General features: G+C 40.2%; 1 long non-coding RNA gene across 1 annotated transcript; it reads left to right on the top strand.

The window, feature by feature from the left end:
• Nucleotides 1-5,788: 5,788 nt before the first annotated feature.
• On the top strand, nucleotides 5,789-20,298 carry LOC140621480 (uncharacterized). Its single transcript, XR_012021195.1, has 2 exons — nucleotides 5,789-5,927; nucleotides 19,502-20,298. It is a non-coding gene; the product is annotated as an uncharacterized lncRNA (long non-coding RNA).
• Nucleotides 20,299-24,180: the final 3,882 nt, after the last annotated feature.

Below are 24,180 nucleotides of genomic sequence, written 5' to 3' on the forward strand. Positions count from 1 at the left end.
CTAAAAATTGAATACCTGCTCCCTAATTCATGACAGGCAATGCAGTATAGGCCTTTAGAATAACAGCCTTTGTGTCTAACTTTTGACGTGTGAATTCTGGTTCTGCCCCTTAGTAGCTGCATGACCCTAGCCCATTTGCTTAACCTTTTTGTAAAATGGGGATGCTAATAGCAATTACTTTGTCAGATGATTTTAAGGATTCATTGATATAATAAATATACAGAGCAGCACCTGGCATAAATTAAGTACTCAATTAGTGTTAGCTATTATTATAAGTGTAGGCATAGCCATTATTATGTATTATAACACCATCTAACAAAAAATCTCCAAGTGGGCAGCTTCAGGGCTTACATGCGGTTACATCCCTCTTTGAGCCTCCTCAAATACTTTTGGTATTTTATCTTTACTTATTACTTCTCTGTCTTTTGTTATTTATTTGGAATACTGTGCATCAGGCACTGTGCTAGAAGCTGTGGTGAGCTGTGCAATTATGGCTGCTATCCTGATGAAACTTTCAGGGCAGAAAGAATAACAGGGAGAACTAATTTAAAAAAGCAATTTCAATAATGAGAAACCATGTATGAAGAATGGGTGTTATGAAAGCATATGAAGTTTGGGGCTAGGGAAGCTAACTACTGGGATCAAGAAAGATTCCACCTTGAAGGATGAATAAGAATTGGATGGTCCAAAGTTGGGGGTAGAGAACTAGAAAACAAGTAAATGGAAAAATGGTGTGTTGTGGACTGAATGTTTGTGTCCCCCTAAAATTCATATGTTGAAGCCCTCACCCTCAATGGATGGTATTTGGAGGTGGGATCTTTGGGAGATAATTAAGATTAGATGGGATCATGAGAATGGGGCTCCAGTGATGGGTTTGGTGTTGTCAAGAAGAGGAAGATAAAACAGAGCTCCCTCCCTTCTCCCTGTGAGTACACAGAGAGAAAGTAGCTATCTGCAAGCCAGGACAAGAGCTCTCATCAGTAAATGTACTGTCTGGCACCTTGACCTTGTATGTCCCAGCCTTCAGACTGTGAGAAATAAATGCCTTCTTTAAGCCTCCTACTCTGTGTTGTTTGTCATGGTAGCTTGAAGAGATTAAAACATGGTGGAGAATGCATTTGAGGAGATGGAAGAAAGATGTTATGGCTGGAGAAGGGGACAGTGGTGGTGGTATTTTGGAGGCACAGTGGGAGTGATGCAGAATTCAAATAGAGTCAGGGCACTGTCCAGATAGATTAGTCAGGGGAGGATATTTGACAATGTTTGGTGATATTTTTGGTTGTCACAACTGGGAATAGGGAGCTCTATTGGCATCCAGTGGGTAGAGGCCAAGAATCATGCTAAATGTAGAGGAAAACCTTCCAATGAGGAATTATTTGGCTAAAAATGTCAATAGAGCCAATATGGAGAATCTCTGGGGTAGCTAGCTCATCATATAGGATCTTGAAGGGCAGGTTAAAAGTATTGTGCTTTATCATAAGAATAAAAAGAATCCATTGGAGAGTTGTAAGAAATATGTGATGTGGTTCTATTTTCTTTCTTAGAAACCATCTCTGGCTACTGTTGAAAGAGAGTAGCTGACAGACCCTTGCAGAGATCAGATGAGAGACGAGGGTGGCTTGGACCTGGCTTGACTTAAAATGCATATTCCAACATCTCCTAAACCTTGAACTGGGGAGTGAATTAATTAGATGTGGAATAGAAAAAGTGAAAATAATTGGACTCCAGAGAAAGGGAGTTGTGCTTTTCTTCAGAATTTTCTGGCCCTTACAAAAGTTCCTCCTCTTTTCCTTCCTGTATATACAAGTCACTGCTGACTCTGTCCTGGTTGGTGGTTACTATACAGGCCTCAGCACCTGCTCTACCTTCTCCACCTGCTTTTCTGCTTTCGACTCGGCACTTTCTACTAAGAATCATCTCTTGTGGGCTCCTCTGCTCAGTTAGCCTCACTTTAGAAACAGATGTATGCTGATCACTGCTGCATGGATCCCCAGTCTTCCTTGGCCCAGTGTGAAATCTTCTGTCTATCAACAGTGTCAAAAGCTTTGAAAATGGAACATCTGTCTCCTACTTTGAAACCGCATTTCTAACAAATTCCATAAAACAGCAGACGTTCATGCCTGACTTCTGCTGGGCACACAGTAACAATGTGGGCAGGAATTTCCAAGATAATCCAGATTTTATGTTATTTGATACTTTTAAATAAAAGCAATTCATCATGGATCTTTACAACTATATCTAATAGCCATCCTAAATCTTTTCTGGGAACAAGACAAGATGTTATTAACTCTAATTGTGATTTGAATTTTAAATTTATAAGATTTTTCCACTACCTAAATTCATAAATCAGAAGAAATCCTGATTGGGTAGTGAAAATAAAATTGCCATATTGATGAGTCATATTCTTACTTAATAGGAACAACAGAGTAAACAGTCTGGCACTTATATATAGAGGCATATAGCATTAGATGTTCCAAGATGCATATACGAGCAAGTTATAGACTAGATCAGGGTCTCTTGCATTGGGGTCCAGGACCATCTGGAAAGTAACTGTGTGAAGCAGCCAGAGGCAAGGGAGTAGTGAGTGCTGGAATCTACTGGAACCGGAGTGGATATATCCACCTAAAAGTGTTTCAATTAAGAAAAAAAAAAATTAAGCAAGGTGGAGCCAAATGAAATATGCCCACGAGTACCTACTGACCAATAACTGTCAGTTTGCAAATTTTGGTCAGAGGAAAAATATAAAATCAAAGGCCTAGAGACCTCCATCAGAAACTTCAAATGCAATTAAAGAGAAAATATTCCTAAAATATTGAAAAACAACCAGAGATGGAGGTACGATGAGACACAGGGGACAATTTTTTAAAAGTCTATCTTCTCTTCCCCCTTTTGATGTCGTACTATTTAAAGTGATCCTATAAATACAGAATTATTCCGCTTGTTCTCTTTCTCTCACCATTTTTTCACCACCCGCACCTTTCCTCCTCACACACAACGAAACAGCACCATAACATTAGGGGTATGAGGTCAATCAATGGAGGCAAAGAAATTCATAATCTTTGTCGAACCGCTGTCCTTAATGTGTATTGCCGCATCTGTAAGCCCAGAAAAGTAGGTCATCAAAATCTGAAGGGACATATTAACTGTAATGCCTGATGCATAATAGAGCACATTAAAGACAGACTTTCAGCCTTAACTCTTAATCTCTTTTCCAGCTTTGGTAGATTTAAAAATCTGATATTCCGAGCACAGCATTATGCTTCCCAGGGCTACAGCTGTGCATTGCTTTCTATCTTGGGAGGAGATGTTTTTGCACAGGTCTGAGGAAATGCAACCCAAGGGAAATGCCATTTTAACAAATTTCAAGGGAGGGGGAAGTACTCTTCTTTTTGCTGCAACAGAATTTTGCTGGGGTGGCAATGTTGCGTAGTTATCAAACAGATGGATAAAAATGAAATTTTCAACGTAAAGAAACACTAGGGTTTTAACATTTATATACTGCCATTTATTCCTTAAGAACCCAAAGACTGTTAGATGTAGTATGTGGCAGCCCTAGCCCCAAATTAACTTTTGGGGGTTGTTTTCTCAACTTCTCTCTGTGGGACAGGTGGAAATAGGGAGAGACAATAAAAATGGAGGGAAGTGGCTGGGGTTTTTTGGTGGTAACAGATGGCTTTTGCAATGACTAAGACCATGAAAGTATATGTGTTATGGCCCCTTTGTGTGTATCTAAAACCCTCATTGGGTTTCCTCAATCTGACATTCAACAAATACTGATAAAGGGTAGACACTATTCTAAATATTACAAATGGTGTTGTGACCAAAACAGAAAAGCTCCCTGTTCTCATGAAGCTGAACTTCAAGAGAAGGAAACAGTCAATGAAGAAAAAAACCAGTAAAATAGCACATATTCTATGCAGAGAATTAGCTGAAGGCCTGGATGGCTCCTTAGATTATATGGTCAAGGTGACATACAAGTTGAGACAAGAGTGGCAAAGGGGAGCCAGCCATGTGAAGATTCCAGGGAAAGGGCATTCCACGTACTGGAAACAGCTAGTAGGGAGGCCCTACCGTGGGTGCGGTAGTGTCCTATGACTGCTGTAACAGATTATCACAAACCTAGTGCCTCAGGACAACACAAATTTATCATCTTATCATTCTAGAGGTCAGAAATCCAACATGGGTTTCATTGGGCTAAGATGAAGGGGTAGACAGGTCTGCTTTACTTTCAGAAGCTCTGGGGCAGCCTCTGTGTCCTTGCCTTTTCCAGCTTCTAGAGCCAATGTAGATATGCTTGGCTTATGTCCTCCTCCTTCACCTTCAAAGTCAGCAGGGTAATATCCTCAAATCTCTCTGAATCCACCTATCCCGCCTCCCTTTTTTCACTTAGAAGGAGCACTGTGGTTATACATTTGTTCCACCCAGATAATCTGGGATAAACTCTACATCTAAAACTTCAATTTAGTCATACCAGAAAAATATCTTTTTCCAAGTAAAATAATATATTCACAGATCCTGAAGATGTGAACATCTTTGAGAAACCATTATTCTCTCTAGCACTGTGGAAATGAGTGTTTCTGTGTTCTAGGGACAGAAAGAACCAGTGTGACAGGAATGTAGCAGTAAAACAGAAAATGATGGGGTAAGGCCCAGTTCTGACTTCCCAGTGGCAGAAATTCACATTCACCATTTCACTGGATTTCCTAAACATCTTATATTGCCACAAGAGCATGAGGACATTCAGGCTTGGGGATTTCTGAGCTTCCTTGATTAACAACAAACCAGGATTATAATTTCTTAGTCTAATTTTCTAATGTTGTAAGTACCATAACACTTAAGCACTTATTATATACTATCTTGTGTTCTGCTTCATAAAATTGTGGAACTTCAGATCTCAAGAAAATTTGAAAAATTGCTTCACTGTGTTCTTAATTTTTGCAAAAAAGACAAAATAACACATTGAGACCTTAAGAAGGTAAACGTCTTTCCTAAGAAGCTGGACCTGACACAAGAAGCTGATTGTGTAGTGTGCACAATTACATTTTAGGTGTGTGTTATTTTTCCTAATCACAACTGCTTCTGTGGGCACAGGTGTTATGCTGGTCTGAATGCTCCTCAGGCCAAGTATGCATTGCTTTGCATGCATAGAACAGTAGGTGGTAAATAATATTTGTTGAGTGAAGGGTTGATTCAGTCCATTGCCCCTTCTTTTTACCCAGAACAGATATGGTGACACAGAAACCTCCTGATTTAGAGGATGCTTCCAGGTATGTAGTGTTTTTATCATTTGCAAGATACTCTAAATAGCTGTCACGCCAACTGGACAAGACAAACCAACCATATGTGGATGTGCTCGACACTCCTAATTACACAACACTCTTGGGTGAAGGTTTTCTTACTTAGAGGGTTACACTCATCTCTGCATGGAATTTTTTTTCTTTATATTTTAGAGAAGCTTGAGATTTTCCTACCCTCCAAACCATCCCCCTCCAATCCCCCTTGACCTGTGGCCAAGGATATGTAGATAGAACAGTTAACGAAGGACTTGAGGAAACTCAAAATATTGTGAAAGAAAGGAAATAGTTCCAATGACTAATAGAAGTTTGGCTATATAGATTAGAAGGTTGATTGGCACCAGCGGTAAATTTTGTGCTTTAGTTTTTGACTCTGAGCTTTGTAGATAATGTAAAAACTACCAGCAACTTCCAACTTGTTCCTAAAAATAACCTATTTAAGTAACTTCTGAAAAATGCAGGAAATGGTGAGACAAAGTGATTCACATAAAGAGGAACAAAAGAATTACTTACAGCCTGTCCTGGGTAAGAAAGCTGGTTGGGGCAGATCCCAGAGGCAGAGAAGGGTGTGTTTCTTGGGTGTGGATCAAACCTGTAAAGTTCAGGGAGGAAGGTTTGCTAATCTCTGAGCAGGTGAGTGAAGATTTATCTGCATTCTGAACTTTACATGTCACTGCTCCTTAACTTTTTGTAAGATCCTCATAGTAGAAATAAAAATATTTCTAGATCCTTCTTTAAACTGTGTAGTGTAGTCATCACTTCAAACTGTTCACTTATATCTTACCAAAGGTAATTTATAATCTTGCATGTGCTGGGTAAATCAGTATATTGAACCAAAAGCAAACCACAGGTTATTTATATAGAGGGCCAGCTCCCACAACATTCTATTGATTTATTTCATTTTGGTGAGAAGTTAAGAGGAAAACAAATACAGGGAGCAGTTTTTTTTATATAAATTTATTTTTTATTGGTGTTCAATTTGCCAACATATAGGATAACAACCAGTGCTCATCCCGTCAAGTGCCCACCTCAGTGCCCGTCTCTCAGTCACCCCCTACCCCCCTGCCCACCTCCCCTTCCACCACCCCTAGTTCGTTTCCCAGAGTTAGGAGTCTTTCATGTTCTGTGGGAGCAGTTTTTTATGTTAATCTTGGGGCTTTTTGTTTTGTTAAAGGGGATACCAACACGTTTTTCCAGTATACTTTAATCCCAAGTTTTGCAAGTTCTTAGAACATGTGAACCCAAAAAGTAGGTATTTTAAAAAATAGTTTATTAGAGCAACGTGATATTGCAGTGTTGTATTTTAATGGTAACTTCATTATATCATTTGAACTTCTTTAAAATTAAGAGCTTCCAGGATGCTGACTGTGACTTACTCTGGTAAAATACGGTCTCAGATCCTCAGAAGCTCAGTAAGGCCAAACTCTGAACAGGTTAAAATTCAACAAATATTTATTGCTGATTACTGAAAAGTCAGGCTCAACATAGATACATAAGATTTGGCTTTTGTATTCAAGGAATTTGAGGTTCCTTAAGATTTAAGGAATTTGAGCTAGATATATGAATATATGACCAAGAATGAAATATATGAAGAAAAGAAATCTATAAATTTGAAGCAGGAGTGAAAAAATTTTTTTTCAAAGAGAACTTGACCAGTAAACTGTTGATTGATGAGTAAACTGTAGAAGATGATGGGGGTGGGGAAGCATTCAATACTAATCTTAGTGATGACCTAACAACAGATCACTGGGTGGCTCCGGCATGCCAGCTAGAAGGCCAAGTCCTTTATGTGTATTTCGAAGCCTCAACATGATACTACCTGAAATCTGCAGAGTCATAAGCCCCATTCTAAAGATGAAGCACCTGAGGCTCAAATATATCACAGCGAGCTAATGACAGAATCGGGACCCAAACATAGATCCAGCTGGCTCCAAAGACTATATTTTCTACCATAAAAGAGCATAAGCACAGAAGTAAAAAAGTGGTGAGGTGGCTTGAGGGGAGGATATATTATGCATAATGATAAGCAGTAAATTTGGAGGGGTCATAGGGAGCTAAATTGTGGAGAGATTTGAGTGCGGAGGTGGGCGGGGGGAAGTTTAGACACCTTTGGTTCTCTGCTAAATCTCTAATTCTGGTAAATGCTGTGTGTGCTGTGCAAATCTCTGGCTCAGCTTTCTGTCCTCGGGTAGAAATAGACATATCAAGTCTTCAGCCTAGCATAGTGCCTGCTATATAGTATGTGCTTAATCAAGAGCAATTTTCCTTTCTTTCTGGGGACTTTGGACTCCTTTCTGTTCTCACTTTAGAGGCTCTGCAAAGTAAGTAGGTCAATGGTCCAGATTTCCTCTTGTCTCTTTCCTCTCAAACCAGAACAACCCAAAGTTCATATTTTTTGCTACCTTCTTTGCACCCTTTGGAGTGCAACAAGTGAAGCCTAAACCAAGGGACTGTTGCTACTGCAACTTGGAAGGATGGATCTCAGGTAAAGCACTGTCTCTCAGCAACGAACAAAGAACTGAAATCTACATCTGGAAAGATGACAAATTATTTTGAGACTTATGCCAGCACATAAGTGTCTCCAAGACTCGAAGTGCAAAAAGGAAGCACGAAAGGACATGGAGCTATTACCTAACCTTCATGTTGACCTCAGAAAGGGAAGAAATGGCTGAAAAAGGAATAGATAACTTAGAGGTGAGGACAGGAACAGCAGCTTGAAATAGGTAAGGGATGAAGGTAGCTAGGGAAGAGAAACCACAGGTAAAACATGGATCTTTCGGATCAAAAGTTTTGAAGTGCTATTTTCGGAATAGCATAACTATCATAAAAAGTGATAACAAGTAACTGGGCATTCATGCATGTACCAGGATTGAGAACCAGCAACTAGATGACCTTTTAAAAGATATGTTAGTCTTTCTTTAACCCATAGCAGCTCTTCTTGGATAAGCAAAAGCACTTAACCTTGACCTATGTCCAAGATAAATGCAAAGTTATCACAAAGAAGAAATTATGGGTGGAAATTACGGGACTGCAGAGTTGATTGATTATGTCAAGCAATAGTTAGTTAATCTAACTTTGTATTTTAAAAAGTTTAACACAAGGCAAAATTTACCACTGTCCTCTATTCCTTTTTGTTGTTGTTATGGTTGGTATCAGTATTCTCCTCTTTTTTTTTTTTTTTAAGATTTTATTTATTTGAGAGAGTGAAAGAGAGAAAGCATGTGCATTAGAAGTGGGGAAGGGCAGAGGGAGAGGGAGAAGCAGACTCCCCGCTAAGCAGGGAGCTGGAGCGGGCCTCAATCCGAGGACCTTGGATCATGACCTGAGCCAAAGGCAGATGCTTAATGACTGAGCCACCCAGGCATCCGTCAGTATTATCTTCTATAAAAAAGGAATCTGAACATGGTAAGAGGAGAAGGGATTTATCTGGAAATTACAGGAGAGATTGGTGTGATGGCTTAGAGAAAGCAAACCAATAGCATCCTTCTTTGGAGACAATGTTCTTTCCCAAACTTTACGACCGTCCTGCTTTCAGCATGGCAACGTCTTTGTCCTTCTAGTTTCCTTTTCTGTGCATCTTTCCTTTACCTTTCAGTCTGGGAACCAAAGACTATATCCTCCAAATCATCATTTTATAGATAAAAATAGTTATCACTCCAAGGGGAGGTGAAATCCCATCACTCAGGCAGTTGATACAGACCCTCGTGCAGAGACACTGGTCTTCTGCTGCTGCTGCTTCTGCTCAGTGCTCTGTTTCATCCACAGCAGGATTACTGTCTGCTTTTCCCATGGCTTCTCTTCTGTCCCCATGTGTGTCCATGCATGGAGAGGAACTGAAGGATATGGAGGAGTTGTTGACTTTCGTGAAATACGGAACCCAACATCGGCTTAAACATTCTCAATCATTGGTCAGTAACTAGGAACCAAATGGGATAATCATGTTTGCTTCACTTAATTCATCTTTACTCAGAAAGAAAGGGAAAAAACAAATCCAATAAGCCTCACGTTTTTCATCTTTAAGCTTGGATTATTATTAAGCGTGGATATAAACTCAAACTAAGTTTGTCTTGTATCTCATAGCTGTCAGCTACGTAAGCTGCAATAACCTTTGCTTGTACTTTGTGAAACCTTCCCGCCTGAGCAGGTGGCAAGGTTCTGGGACTGAGAGGCCGGGAGAGGAGTGAGGCGGGGATATAAATCAGGGTTCAATGGCCCTGTTCTAGTTGGGGGTAATTGGTGGTTTGTCTTTGATAATTGGGGCTGAATTTGGAGGCCACGTCTGCTGCCCTGACTGTCCTAAGTGTGCTGCCAAAGCATCTGAGTGCATTGCTTTCAGAGCAAAGGTAATTAGGTGTTCTTGAGGAGTCCTACTATTTTTCAGATTGAGTAAATCCCAAACAGGTGCAGTCCTAATCCAGGGCATGGGAGGAGCTGGTGGAAAGCCAGCTGCGGTTGTGGAGTGAGTGCTCCAAGAGGAAAGCAGTAAGCTACAGAATGCTGCAGGAGGGGGCAAGCCCCCGAAGCCCAGAGCACAGCATTTTAGTACCGAAACATCGTGGATTTGGGAACAGTGAAACTCCTGCCATTCCACTGTGAAATGGGTGGTACCTGGAAAGCCAAGTCTAGAAAATGAGGCATACAGGGTCTGTGGATCAACCACGGATGACACTGAAAGTAAAAGCTGGAGACTTAACATTTCCAAGGGAGTTCTTTGTTTTTAATTCACCTTCTCTTCTTATGAATAATCCAAATCCAGATGCCAGGATATATGACTGGGTCACAGCCCTGTGGCATGGCAGGCTTGCAAAAATGTAGGAGGGATGAGAGAGGGCCATGTGCACAGAGAAGCCAGACCTGCTCCCGGACATCTTCACTTGCATTCCAGCGATGAGTTCAGAAACTACATATTTGAGGAAGCGAAGGGGGAAAAGAAAAGAGTGAGAGAAAGGAAAGAGAAAAGGAGAGAGAGTGAGAGGGGGAGGAGCAAGGGGTAAAAACTCAGGGAAAACAAGAGAAAAGTAAGGCATGGATGTGTAAACATAGACTCTGGCTTTCAAAACAGCTTTGACCAACCAGCTTACGCATAAAGGGACTTGGTGGCTGGAGGCTGAAACAGGTAGGTGGTTGGGGTGGAAGCCCCTGGAGGGTATGTGTGCTGTTGGGGGAGTGAGGGGGGTCAGGGAGGATTGGCAGGTTTTGATGCATGGTGCCCAGACGGGGCTGACTCCGGGGCTGACCCTTCTGTGAATGAGAGCTAGACACACAGGCATCTTTAAACATAAAAAGAAAAATGAGAAGAAAGTGAATTATTGTCTGAACCAAGCCCAACTACTCCCAAAATAGACAAAGTAGCTGAGTGGTGAAAGGTTAATTTCTGGCGCCCCCCCCCCCCCCAAATCCTCCAGCAAAGCTTCCACCAGGGCTCCCTGGTCTTTGTTACTTACTAAAATGAATAGCCTGTGGTCATTGCTTCCTAAGTCCCAGAAACCAAAGCCTATGTATTGATCAGTATTGAACACAATGTAGCAATCAAGACAGTCTATATATTCTCTTGTTTGGGGGCATGGAAGTCTGAGCATTTTCGGTACAACTGGTATTTATTTTATGGAGGGTAATTAACGCTTGCCTCCCTAAGCAACCCCACTTTCCCTTTTCTGGAGTCCAGAGCCTCTCTTTAAATAGCTAAGCCTTCAAGCTTACTGAATATCAGTCACTGATGGGGGGTAGTTAAGTACAAATGTGTTTATTTGAGAAGGAAGATACTTGAATGTGCACTTAAATTGCTTTGACTTCCAGCTGCAACAAAACATGTCTTGGCTACGCCGGCTGGGGGAATGATGTATGTGACAGGGGTCACCATTATTTAACTCCAGTGCCACTGAGAGGCTGAACGTGCAGAAAGGAATAAGAAGGGGGGGGGGGGAAATGGGGAGGAAAAAGGAGGGACCCAAAGAAAGAGCAAAAAAGAAAAGAGGTGCTAGGGGAGGAAGAGGTGAAGTGACACCAGTCATCGCTTGGTGCGACATGTGATGGCACAGGGACTTCGGTTACGTTCTCCGAATATAAACCGGATGGCCGCGTGCGGCCTCTAGAGCAGTAATTACAAAGTGGCACCTCTACGAGGACCGATTTTACAGAGGGAAAGCCTTCCCCGTGGAAAGATCAGCCCGTGTGCAGGGAGGATAGTGCAAACGAGCACAAATGCCCATCCCCGTGGCAGGAATAAAGGGGAGAGGGATCGTATTTTAAGGCTCCATTAACAAAGAACTTTACTCAGGGAGGAGCTGTTAATAAGTAATGAAACAAAGTGCCTGTTATGGAGATTAAATGTCCCCGTGTCTAGGTACAAAGTTCAGGCTGCAAAGTGCAGCTGTCACCCCGTCTCTAACCCCACTGCAGCCTTAGAACCCCTGGTTCAAAGTGTGTCTTGCAGCCTCCCTGTTACCAGTCTGCCCAGTGCAAGGTCCAGCCAGGGAGCAGAGTGCAGCGTCTGACGCTCTGCTGACTGCTTTCTTTGTTTAGCTCAGGCGAGCTTTAGATAAGCCCCGAACTGCTTATTTAAGACGATTATTACCTACAACTGACAGATGATTTTCCCAGATTCTTACACTTAGGCTTTATATGCGAGCTCCAACGGTGCCCAACTAATTTCTCGAGAATGTGTGTGTGTGCAGAAGCAACGGATATGAGGACACGTGAAAGACGAGGTCAAAAATGTATTTCTAAGGAATATCCAGGTCCATGCAGACATGCAAAACTGAGACTGGCGAGGGAGATGCAGGACGGGTCAAAGAATTCCCTCTGAAATGGCCAAAGATCAAATCAATAGGAGATTTACCCTTGAGAAGCCAGCAAATTCTTTCCCCATGTGACAGTCCATCAGTGTTATTCGTTTCTGTAGGGAGGACCCCTCTTTTAATTGTTCTTTTTATTTATCTACGAAAGACTCAGAAGGAAACTCACTTTTTCCGATAGCTCCAATTGCTTGACCTGATCTAGCAAGAGTCTTGGGAAGGCGGCAGCACATTATTTAATGAGCATCCCCATTTTATAGATGAAGAAACTGAGACTCAAGGATGTTAGCGACTTGCCCGGGGTCACAGAATATGGGGCACCACCAAGATCACAATCAATCTTGTTGGCTTTTCCTTATGGCACCTTTTCTACCAGTCCACAGCTGCCACATATGCAGATGCCAATTTTCTTTAAATGGCATGGTTCCTTTCCATTTTTTACCTTTATGGGAGTGAACAGAGTCAAAATAAAACATGGGAGGGCAGGCAGTTTGGGAATTGTGATGTGAAGGAACACTTCAGGAGGGGCTTAGGGAAACAGAGCCCGACCCCATGTTGGCCTAGTGCCAGGCTCTTGTGATTAATGTTCTCTCTCTGGACCACGAGTGCCAAGGAGGCAGGATTTTAGACTAGTTAGCTGGTCAGTCGGTTAGGGTGCTGCTCCTTCCAGTGATAGCATGGATTAATATTTTACTTCAGGAAGGGGCACAGCCCTTGGTGACATATGAGAGGCCCAAAAGGCTTAGAATTTAAAATGTTACTTGTGATTTATAAAAGCAAGCTAAGATTTCCTTTTTTCCCACGTTTTGTTTACATTAGAATGGAGTTTAAAAACTCATAAGCAGGCTTCATTCCTTTGACAGTTACCTGTCGAGGCCTATGATGTTCCAGATATTTGAGATATTTATCTGTAGGTGTTTACATACATCTAATATTTTATTTACTGCACGCACACTATGTTCTGGAAAGGGAGCACAAATGTAAATTCAGATTCATTCCATTCTTAGTCCTCAAAGAGCCTGAACTACATATCAGAGGAAGGAAATAGTAAGAATGTTCATAATCAGTGACAGCAGAGACACGGCCAAAATGGTAAGGGATCAGGAAGAGAAGTGAGAGTTAGCAGTGAGCCTTTAGTTACTGAGTGCATGCGTCCAGGTGCAAGGACGGGTGTTTGATGGTAAAGCTTGTAATCCATGGGGCCACACCAGGAAGTAGAGATTATCTCCACTTTACAGATAACTGTATTGAAACTCAGTGAAGTTAAGATACTTGCCCAAAGTCACACAGGTTTGAACCCAGTTCTCCACCCAAAGAGAAGTTGGAAAAAAAAAAAATCAAACCAGAGAAGAAGAGAAAATAAATGATCAGAAAGGAGAGAAGACAAGGAATCTGCTGTCTTCTGAATGGCAAGATGAAAGGTGGGGGGGGGGGTGTCTCTGGGTGATAGTAGGTGCTTAAAGACACAGAGGTGTGGGGGTCAGAAACCAAAAGGTAACGCAGTAGGTGGCTGATAAAGTAGGAAGTACATGTGGGAGCTCCAAATGTGCACTCCTAATCCCTTTAACACGTGACAATGGAGGGATGCGGGTGGCCCAGTGGTTGAACATCTGCCTTTGGCTCAGGTCATGATCCCGGGGTCCTGGGATCAAGTCCCACATCAGCCTGCTTCTCCCTCTGCCTATGTCTCTGCCTCTCTTTCTGTGTCTCTCATGAATAAGTAAATAAAATCTTTAAAAAACCAAACCAAAACAGAACAACAACAACAACAACAACAAAACACATGACCATGGAGAGAAAGGGTTGCACAAGGTGTATCTTCAATGTTGTCTTTTCCCAGCTCCCTTTTCTCTGTACTCACCTATATGAAAAGCTATGTACTTTTCTCTTTGTTTTATATGTGTTCTCATACCCTGCTATGATTGCAGCTATCACCTGTATTTTGAAGACACACCCTAACCTAGATCTCTGGCCAGGCTGGTTCTCTTCAGATACTGATTTGTATTTCCAGCTGCTCATTCAATGTATCCAACTGGGGAACTCAGACACCTCCGTCTACATCTGCAAACCTACTTTTTCCCTATTTTCCCTCCTTCGACCATGCCATTTTATTGCTTTAGTCTCCAAATCAGAAACTTTGACACTATCACTGACGTCTTCCTTATCTCCACCTGGTAAATCCAACATACTACCAGTGCTCACAGTTTTACCTCTGAGATGTCTCCAAATCTATCACCTTCTCTCAATCCCTGTACCCACAGCCTGGCTCAAGTTTTTATTATCACTTGAAGTGATGGACCAATGGTTCTCCCATTGACTTGTTCAACCCATCTCTTCATTCCTATCACTAGTAGAAATGATTTGTAAAGCATGAAACAAACAGAGCCAAATCTGGTAAGACTTCTTTCTTTTTAAACAAAAACCTTAATGATGACCATCTATTTACAAAAGAGTTTCCAAGTCAGTGACCATAGAACATTGGCCTACAGACATTTTCCTTGGCCCAAACAAGGATGGAACTATCATGTTTTAAATTTGAATTAGTTTTCAACATAAAAGTATATTTTGCATAAACATTGCAATTATTGACTTCTGTCAAAAAATCTAGATCAAGCAACACCTGGGCAGAATTCCCACAGAGTAGCCATCAGATGAACCTCCATAGAAGCTGCCTGTGATTGGAGCATCTACCTCTCCAGCTTGATGTAATCCTCACAATCATAAGTCATGTTGATAGTACGTACCATTGATATGATAGAATATGATGACAATGGCACTTTATCTGTGTGATTTTCCTCACTACAAACCCATAACCCCAGGTGAATTATAAGAAAAACATCAGACAAACACTGATTCTATGGAATATTGACCAGTACACCTCAAAATTGTCAAGGACATCAAAAAACAAGAAAAATCTAAGAAATGTCACAGCCAATAGGAGCCTAAGATGACAGTGGGAATAAATGTAATATGGTATTCTTGATGGGATCATAGAACAGAAAAAGGACACCAGGTAAAAACAAAATCCAAATGAAGTGTGGACTTTTTTTTTCAGCTTGATTGAGGTATAATTGACAACATTGTAAGATATTTAAAGCGTACGTCATAGTTTGATATACATGTACATTGTGAAAGGATTCCTCACATCTAGTTAATTAACACACTCATCACCTCACATATTTATCTTTTTTTATGAGAACACTTAAGTTCCACTCGCAGCAAATTTCAATGATATAATCAATGTTATCAACTATAGTCACCATGTTATATAACAGATCCTCAGACCTCATTGATCTTATAGCTGAAAGTTTATACCTTTTTGCCAACTTTTTCCTACTTCCCTCTTCTCAGCCTATTTGCAACCACTTTTCTACTCTCTGTTCCCATGAGTGATACTAACGAAAAATTCAGTTGTTAATGCATCTGAAATGGAGCCCAAAGTCAGGCTCTGCGCTCAGCAGGGAGTTTGCTTCTCTCTCTCTTTCCTTCTGCTCCTTCCCCCTTTGGTTTGCATTTCCCTGATGCTTAGAAATGTTGAACACCTTTTCATGTACCTGTTGACCATTTGTATATCTTCTTTGGAAAAATTTGTGTTCAATTCCTCTGCCCATTTTTTAATCAGATTGCTTTTTGCTATTGAGTTGTGTGAGTTCTTTATATATTTAGGATATTGATCCCTTATCAGATACATAATTTATAAACATTTTCTCCCATTCAGTAAGTTGCTTTTTCATTTTGTTAATGGTTTCCTTTGTTGTGCAGCTATCTTTTAGTTTGATGTAGTCCAACTTGTTTAGTTTTGCTTTTGTTGATTTGGTTTTTGGTGTAAAATCAAAAAAAATCATGGCCAAGACTGATGTCAGGAGCTTACCTGCTATGTTTTCTTCTATGAATTTCAAATCTTAAATTTAAGTCTTTAATCCATTTTTAATTGATTTTAGTATATGGTGTGTTAATTCTTTCAATCCATGAGCACGACTATTTTTCCATTTATTTGTATCTTCAATTTCTTTCATCAGTGTCTTATAGTTTTCAGTGCACAGATTCTTCACCTCGTGGGTTTAATTTATTCTCGGGCATTTTATTCTTTTTGATGCTGCTGTTAATAGAATTGTTTTCTTAATTTCTCTTTCTGATTGTTGTTAATATATAGACACATGATTACATTTTGTCTATTGATTTCTGTATCCTGCAACTTTACGGAATTAGTTTATCAGTTCTGTTTTGGTGGAGTCATTAGAGTGTTCTATGTACAGTATTATGTTATCTGCAAATAGAGACAATTTTACTTTTTCTTTATTTTTTGGCTGTATTGTATTTCTTTTTCTTGCCTGATTGCTCTGGGTAGGATTTCCAGCACTCTATCAATGAAAGTGGTGAGAGTTGGTATCCTTATCTTGTTTCTCATCTTTTAGCTTTTCACTCTGAAGTATGACTTTAGCTGGGAGCTTAGTTAATAATAATGTATCGTTATTGAATCATTAATTGTAACAAACATACTGTATTATTGCACAATGTTAGGAGAAACTGAATATGCAGGAACTCTCTGTATGATATTCACAATTTTCCCAGAAATCTTAATCTACCTAAAATTTTAAAATTATTTTTAAGGAAGTGAATCAGTGACAAAGTAGGCAAGTTATTTATTGACCTCTTACTTTCTTTTTAATTCTCCAACTTCTCTAGTCTTGGTGTGTATTAGTTACTCAACAATATTGCATAAAGTATTTTATTCCATATATATTTTGTGTATTTACTTATACATATGTAAGAAAGGTAACAGATGTATGAAAATTCATGTATGTGATATATATGTAATATATATGATATACATATAAGTATATATAAGTATATATCATATATACATTATATATATATATGACAATAGTTTTTCTATTAAGTTTGGGGATTACTAAAGAACCAAAAGCCTTTAAGACCTAAAGGAAGAGATTTCTAAGGTGAGGGTTTAGATTTTTTTCATATCTGAATCAGGAAGATATCTTGTGGCAAGAGAAGAAATTTTATTAGCATGCTCCAATCTTTTAATCAGTCCTATTGTAATTAAAGCACAAAGAGAAGGACAGGGCATGAAAACAGTTGATTTTGTAGAAGATGCTAATATCACTTTCCCTATGGGCATTATGGCCGCAAAGCATTGAAGAAACAACCTCATTAATAAATTTAAAGATTTCTCCCACTCCACCATGTAGAAATGGTCAGGTTCCAAAACAAGAGATACTACAATTCATCTGCAGGGGGACAGATTCCTTGTGATCTTTGCAAATACTGATTTGTAATCACTTTCACTTTATTAATTTCATTTTGTATATTATTCCCCATGGTCACTTCAGGGGGGTGCATTGTTCCTGTCTCATTTTTTTCAAGGTGAAGACATTTTCACTGACAGAGGCTCACTGACTTTCCAGAGGTTATCTAGGGATTCATTAACAGCATAAAAATCAGGCTCCAAATAATGTCACTGAGCCATTGCTATCCTCTCTATCTTCCTGCTTCCCTCAATCCAAAGAGGCTTTAAATAAGAAGATAACATAATTAAATAACTTTAAGGAAAATGCAAATGAGTAAAATCTTAGGGGAAGATGAAGATAAATTAATCAGAAAAAAAAAAAAACACACACACAAGGTAGCTAAGGAATGCGTGGTGCTTGGAAGACAATAAATTAGATTGCCATTTGTAAGTAATAAGATAGGGCTACAAGAAAAGCCAGGGATATTCTGGTCTGTTCTTAAAGAAAGATAGGATAACCTGATGAGAAAAGGTACAGATAGCATGATGTGATGAGATCATGCTGTTTCTGGGGAACTCATTTTGAGGTCTACAAGCACCAAACCTGCACTTTCTGGAAGAGCTAAGAGCAACATAAGCAGATAAAATGAGAAAAGTACTCAGACTGCTCCTCTCACTGTCCATGCCTTCTAAAGGCAGATTAAGTCAGATGGAATTGATTTAGCAAGCTGAATAACTCACACTGGAGGCCTGAGTTGACATGATGTATTCAATTTTTGTTGCTTTCAAATTATAACGTTGTTGCCTCCATTTGGATGGGGGCAACTCTACAGGTATGTGAAATGAGTGACCCATGACCTGCTACACAGGATGGCCTGCTTACCCCCAAACTCTCTTCTGCAACTCTACACATTGCTACTTTTTCCCTTCTGTGGCCTGGTATACTCAGCACGAGAGAAGAAAAGCCCTGGTAATGGAAAAGTCACTACGGAATGTGTGAATCCCAAAAAGGCAGGGGTAAAATTACTTTGCCAGGAAAAAAATTCCCTTGGCTTTCTTCTGTATTAGAGTATCTTCACAGGTTTGTTTGTGAATGGTGGAATTTGAGGAAGAGTACCTGCTCTAAGAGGGTACTTTTTCTAGCTGATAAGTCCAGGAATAACTACCATCTCTTAGGGTGAGGTAATACCACCTTCTCAAGGGGGAGAGAGATGAGTAAGATATGCAGGAAAACTAATCATGACCTGTTGGTGGTAGGTGGAAGAAATCTCACTGAAACCATATAACATGCAGTAACGTGAGTACTATAGACTAAATATTTGTTTTCACCCCAAAATTTAAAAGTTGAAACCTAACCCCAAAGTTATGGTGATTAAAAGTTGGGGTCCTTGGGCAGTGATTAGATGGTGAGGGTGGAGCCCCCATGAATGGAATTAGTGCCCATATAAAAGAGACCCCAGGGAGTTCTCTCATTCCTTCTGTTGTGTGAGGATACAGTGAAAAGATGGCTATCTATGAGCTATCCTAGTCAGAACTAGGATTTCTCACCAGGCAACAAATTGCAGGTGCCTTGATCTTAGATTCCCAGCCTCCAGAATGGTGAGAAAAAATTTCTGCTGGGGCACCTGGGTGGCTCAGCAGTTGAGCATCTGCCTTTGGCTCAGGGTGTGATCTCGACATCCTGGGATCAAGTTCCACATCAGGCTCCTCTCCGGGAGCCTGCTTCTCCCTCTGCCTATGTCTCTGCCTCTCTCTGTATTTCTCATGATTAAATAAATAAAATCTTTAAAAATTTTTTTCTGCTTTCCCAAGCCCCTCAGTCTATGATATTCTGCTATAGCAGTCTGAATGGACTAAGAGAATGAGTCAAGTCTACATTTGTAGATCGTAGCTGCTTAAGTGGAGACTAGGGAAGTTTCTATTGGGTGGAAAAGGAGAACCTAGAGGAAACTAAATTTACCTATTCTGCTCTGCTTTAATGCTGATGACCAAGAGGTGAGAGCCATGTTGATCTCATCTTCTCACCTTTTGCCCTTCACTGTCAATGTGATTTCCCCTAAAGGTCATGATCCACTGAGGAGAATGACTCAGTCTCTGCTCTGATGTAACAACATGAAGACTTTGTCAGTAGAATTAATATTCTAAATGGTCTGTGTTTTCTTCAGCCCATAGGACTGTTGGAATAACATTTACCATCTGGGAAAAATAATTTAATTAGGCAGAGGAATGGTTTTGAAAAACAACTACAGAAATTGCCACAACTTGATCCAGTTCCAGTTCCACCAGAAAAGAGACCAAGAACATAGTAGAAAAGGTTTGGGAGGAATTGAATGCAGAAACCTTGGCAAGTATGCTTTAAGCCCAGAAAAGCTGTGGGAAAAGAAGATCTTCGGAAGAAAACTTGGAAGTTAGAAAGTCTTTGGGATCCTGAAATTAAGGGGATGAAGAGTTTGTCAAAGCAGAAGTCTAGATGAGTTGCTTTGGGAAGAAAGAAGATTCTACACTTTTTGCTCCGGGCCTGGAACAGAAAAGACACCCATGCCGATAACATGTCTATAACACTTATGTTTATTATTTGATTTCTATCATTTCCTAATTTTTAAATGTTGTCACGGACATGATTTGACACAACAAAAAGGGACATTTGCTTAATGTTAGTGCTTATGACCATAGCGGCTGCCCCAGCATGTTGCCTAACATTTAATTGAGAGCTGAAGAAACTCTCTGCAACCTCGGAACGTGGTTCATTAAAACATTTTAAGAGGAGGAGCACCTGGGTGGCACAGTTGGTTAAGCATCCAACTGTTAGGTTGTGATCTGAGGTTCACAAGATCGAGCCCCGTGTCCAGCTTTGCACTCAGCATGGAGTCTGCTTAAGTTTCTCTCTCTCTCTCCCTTTGCACCTTGCCCCCCACCCTTTCTCTGAAATAAATAAAACCTTAAAAAAAAAAAAAACAAAAAACTTCTCGAGAGGAATATTACCAGGCACAAATGTCAAGTCAAGGAGCAAAGAAGCTAACCCAACTTTACCACAAAGAATTGGACTAGCCTTTCTTTCTGAACCTGTGATTTCCTTCATCATATCAGGTGTGGCACAATGTATGAGAGGTTTCCTAACAATATAGAATAACCAAAAGCCAGAAAAGGCAGGGAGGCCACTTCTCTCATTGTTGCTTAGAAGATCTCTGTAGGTAACTTGCATAGATACTAATGAGAACAACGTGAATTAATCCCACAGCTCAGGATAGAGCTCAGACAGGATAGCTGAGGACACAGAACTCAGAATTCAAATGCAGTCAGAATAAGGCTACATATATTATCTCAACATGTGGGAATCCATCTGTAATAGCTATCAATGGCTCTATACAACCAACTTACATAGTTCATTCATTAACCAGGAGCTAATATACTGCAGAAATGCTCTAATGGGTATATTTCCAAAATAAATTTGAGAGCATTAACCATATTTTGTTCATCGAAGGAGTGTAGTGAATTATAAGGGTCAAAGGCAAGATGACATTCGTGGAAAGTGAATAAGCATTCAAAGAGCAAGGATAATATCTAGAACTAGACTGTCCACTACAGTAGCCACTAGCCACATGTAACAATGTAAATTTAAATTAATTAAAATTAAATGATATTTCAAATTCAGTTCTTCAGTCACTCTAGCACATTTCAAATGCTCAATAGCCACATGTGGCTAGTTGCTACCGTACTAAATGTTGATAGAGAACATGTTCATAAACACTGGAAGTTCTATCGCACTGTGCCGATGCAGACCTTCCAACATCTGTCTCCATTCCAACTCCAGCATGTATAATTTTCATATTCTGGATAGTGTGATTTCAGGATTCAAAAAGGCCCCAGAAGAAAACAAACAAACAAACAAACAAACAAACAAAAAAACCCACCTAGGACAAGGTGTGGCCATCATCACTGACTGAGCAGCTAAGGAGCCCATAGGGACAGGCATAACTTTGGGACCTGAGTTTTTCTGTGCATATGAGAAACCCTGAATTGCCACTATAGCTACCCAGCTAAAGCCATCCTCTCCCTTCAGGCTGTGGCCGTGTGTTTATGAGGTCTGTCTGTGTTCGGTATCAGCTTCTGGCTACTTGTCTAATTATGTAGACAGTGAGCACATGTGAGATAAAGGGGTAGGAGAAACAGTCCCTTGTGATCTCAGCCCATATATTGCCCATCACCCTCCCCTGTCACTGTGGTTCCCTCATTCATGTGAACATGATAGGTTAAAGTCAGAATTTAGAGTATTGAAGCAGAACATGATGTATCATAGAAGCTCTTAATTACTGGGACAATAACCTGAAAGTGAGTATGTACAAAAGGTATTACACGATTAGCCAAGACAGGGGAGAAATTCATCTCATGAAGTAAGCTTAGTTGTTGAAACCATGTTTTGTCCACAATCTTCGTTTGTCTGTTTGTTTTCTGCGATCATTTGCATGGGATATTTCAAATCATCTTTATGTGAGTCTAGGTAATTACAATAAAAAAGGAAAAATAAACAAACACCCCCTGTCTTGAGTTCCCCGTCTTGTGACTGATCCAGCCCTTGGCATAGAACTTGAGTCAGTGCCACAGGAGGGGACTGCGCCTTCTGTTTACAAGAACATCTATAGAGAAGAATGGGCAGAGTAGTTTTTTCCTAACTAAAACCAGCTATTTCTAAAAAGAAAGGACTAAAGCATTTATCCTAAGATAGTGCAACTGATCATGATAGCGTTGATGACGGTGATGATGACGATAATTATGAAGATGATTTGCTTATTCTTTCAGTCGAGAGTGTTCCATAAATATATGTGGCTGATAAGATGGAGAGACCAGGAGCACTCTGCTTAGTTCGATGGGCCTGCCTTCCAGGAACAATTCTTTTCTAGAAGATGGCTCTTGAAATGGTTGATATAATTAGGTGCCGTATTTCATCTCAACTTCTGTTTCTGACAACTGGGCAGAGACGACACAGTCAGAGAACTAGGAACTCTAACGACAATACTGCATGAAGAAAATGCTCACTCTTAGTCTTGTTCACCATCCTGCAATGAAAACAAATGAACACACCGAGCAGTTGTGCTACGCACCTGGAACAGGTGGAGGAAAGCCATGGCTCTCTTTAGATAGAGGGGCTGCATTCATTCGAGTTAATCCTAAAGTTCTCTGTGATTTGGCAAGGGAAGTTTTGAGTTTCGACTCAGTGACTGCTGTTTAAACTGCAGAGCTGATGCACAAATGATCCATAACACATTTTGGCATATTAAATCATCTTCACAGTTCTAATATGCCATGAAACCCAATTTACATATAACGGAGGCATAGAAGATGAAAAGCTGAGAACAGACTCCTGTTTCAAAAGGCATCAGGCACACCACTTTATTTTCCTGAAGCACCACTAACTTCTATAAATCTGTTGCTGGAAAAGGTTATTAAGCTGCCAGGCCCTTCTTCTTTCTTCTCAAGCCCTAACTCCCCTCCTCTTCTCACATGCCATATGGAAGCTCTTCTCTCTTCCTCTCCCATTGTTTTGTCTTTTTATCCCATAGCTCTTTTCCCTTGAGCCGAATTCCTCAGACTCTTTGGACCACAACAAACATAATACTCTTTTTCTTTAGACTTATAATGCATTTGGAATTTTTTTTGTGGGGGCTATGGCAGATATGAGATAGTAATAGAACAGAGTAAGAGTAATAGAAAATCCAATAGTTCATCAGATTCTGGACCTGACCTCTTAAAGATAGCACCTAGATAATAACACTAGGCCAGGGTGCAACCAGTGGTGGGATGCGCTACTCTATCATAATTCTGATACCTACTGTTAGTTGAGACAATACGCTGCCAGCCTACCATCCATTCATGAATTATGTGGTGTACAGCCAAAGACATCAACGTAGGGACAGAGTACAAAAATTGGCTTTTGCCACACCTCAAAATATATATAATTTTTTGAATTAGGTCAGTAAGTACTCAAGAATTACTTAATCACATCTCTTGGGAAAATAATGAGAATATTTTATGTTATATTATAATTAATATCAAAATCTTCAATGATCATTGTCAGTTGCTTGGCACCAGATAAAAAGGCCACTGTGCCTGCCAAAGTTTTGCTTTCCTCCAGGGTCTCTAGACCGGAGTTTCTCAACCCTGGCACCATTCATATATGGGGCCAGATAATTCTTTGTTGTGGAGGGCTATTTTGTGCGTTGTAGGATGTTTAGCAGCTTCCCTGGCCTCTACCCACTAGATACGGGTAGTATCCCCCCTTACCTGTGACCACCATTGCTAGGTATCCCCCAAGGAAAAATTGCTCCCAGTTGAGAACCATTGTCCTAGATTCACAAGGCATGGATCATATTTCATCTCATATTTCCCTTTTCCCCTTTTCTTGCATGCTCAATCCTGGTAATATACACCTACCTTTACCTAATTGCAAACCTTCTCTGTGCCTTCTCTTATAAATAGTAACAGATTCCCTTGAGCCTCAAAAATTACATATAATGATCCAATAGGAAAACATGAAGGAATGTAGAAATAAATAAAATAGCTAGAGAGAATAGAGAATAGGGAATCAAATCTACATAAACTACTGTGGCTTCAAGTTGACTTCCTGGGACAAGTTGAAAGTGATATCACGGGGTTAGCTAGAAACAACCTCAATAAATAAAAGACAGGACCTTACATCCTACAAAACTTTCCATTTTGTAGAAATTTATACCTCTTATTGATTTCCTACTGAAATTATTCACTATGAATTTTCCATAACTTTAAAAAATTCTCTAAACCTCCAAGTCCCTCCCTCCTTGGGCTTGTATTTTTCAGCTGGTAACCACAT

This window comes from Canis lupus, chromosome 30 (assembly GCF_048164855.1).
Source record: "Canis lupus baileyi chromosome 30, mCanLup2.hap1, whole genome shotgun sequence".
NCBI lineage: Eukaryota > Metazoa > Chordata > Mammalia > Carnivora > Canidae > Canis > Canis lupus.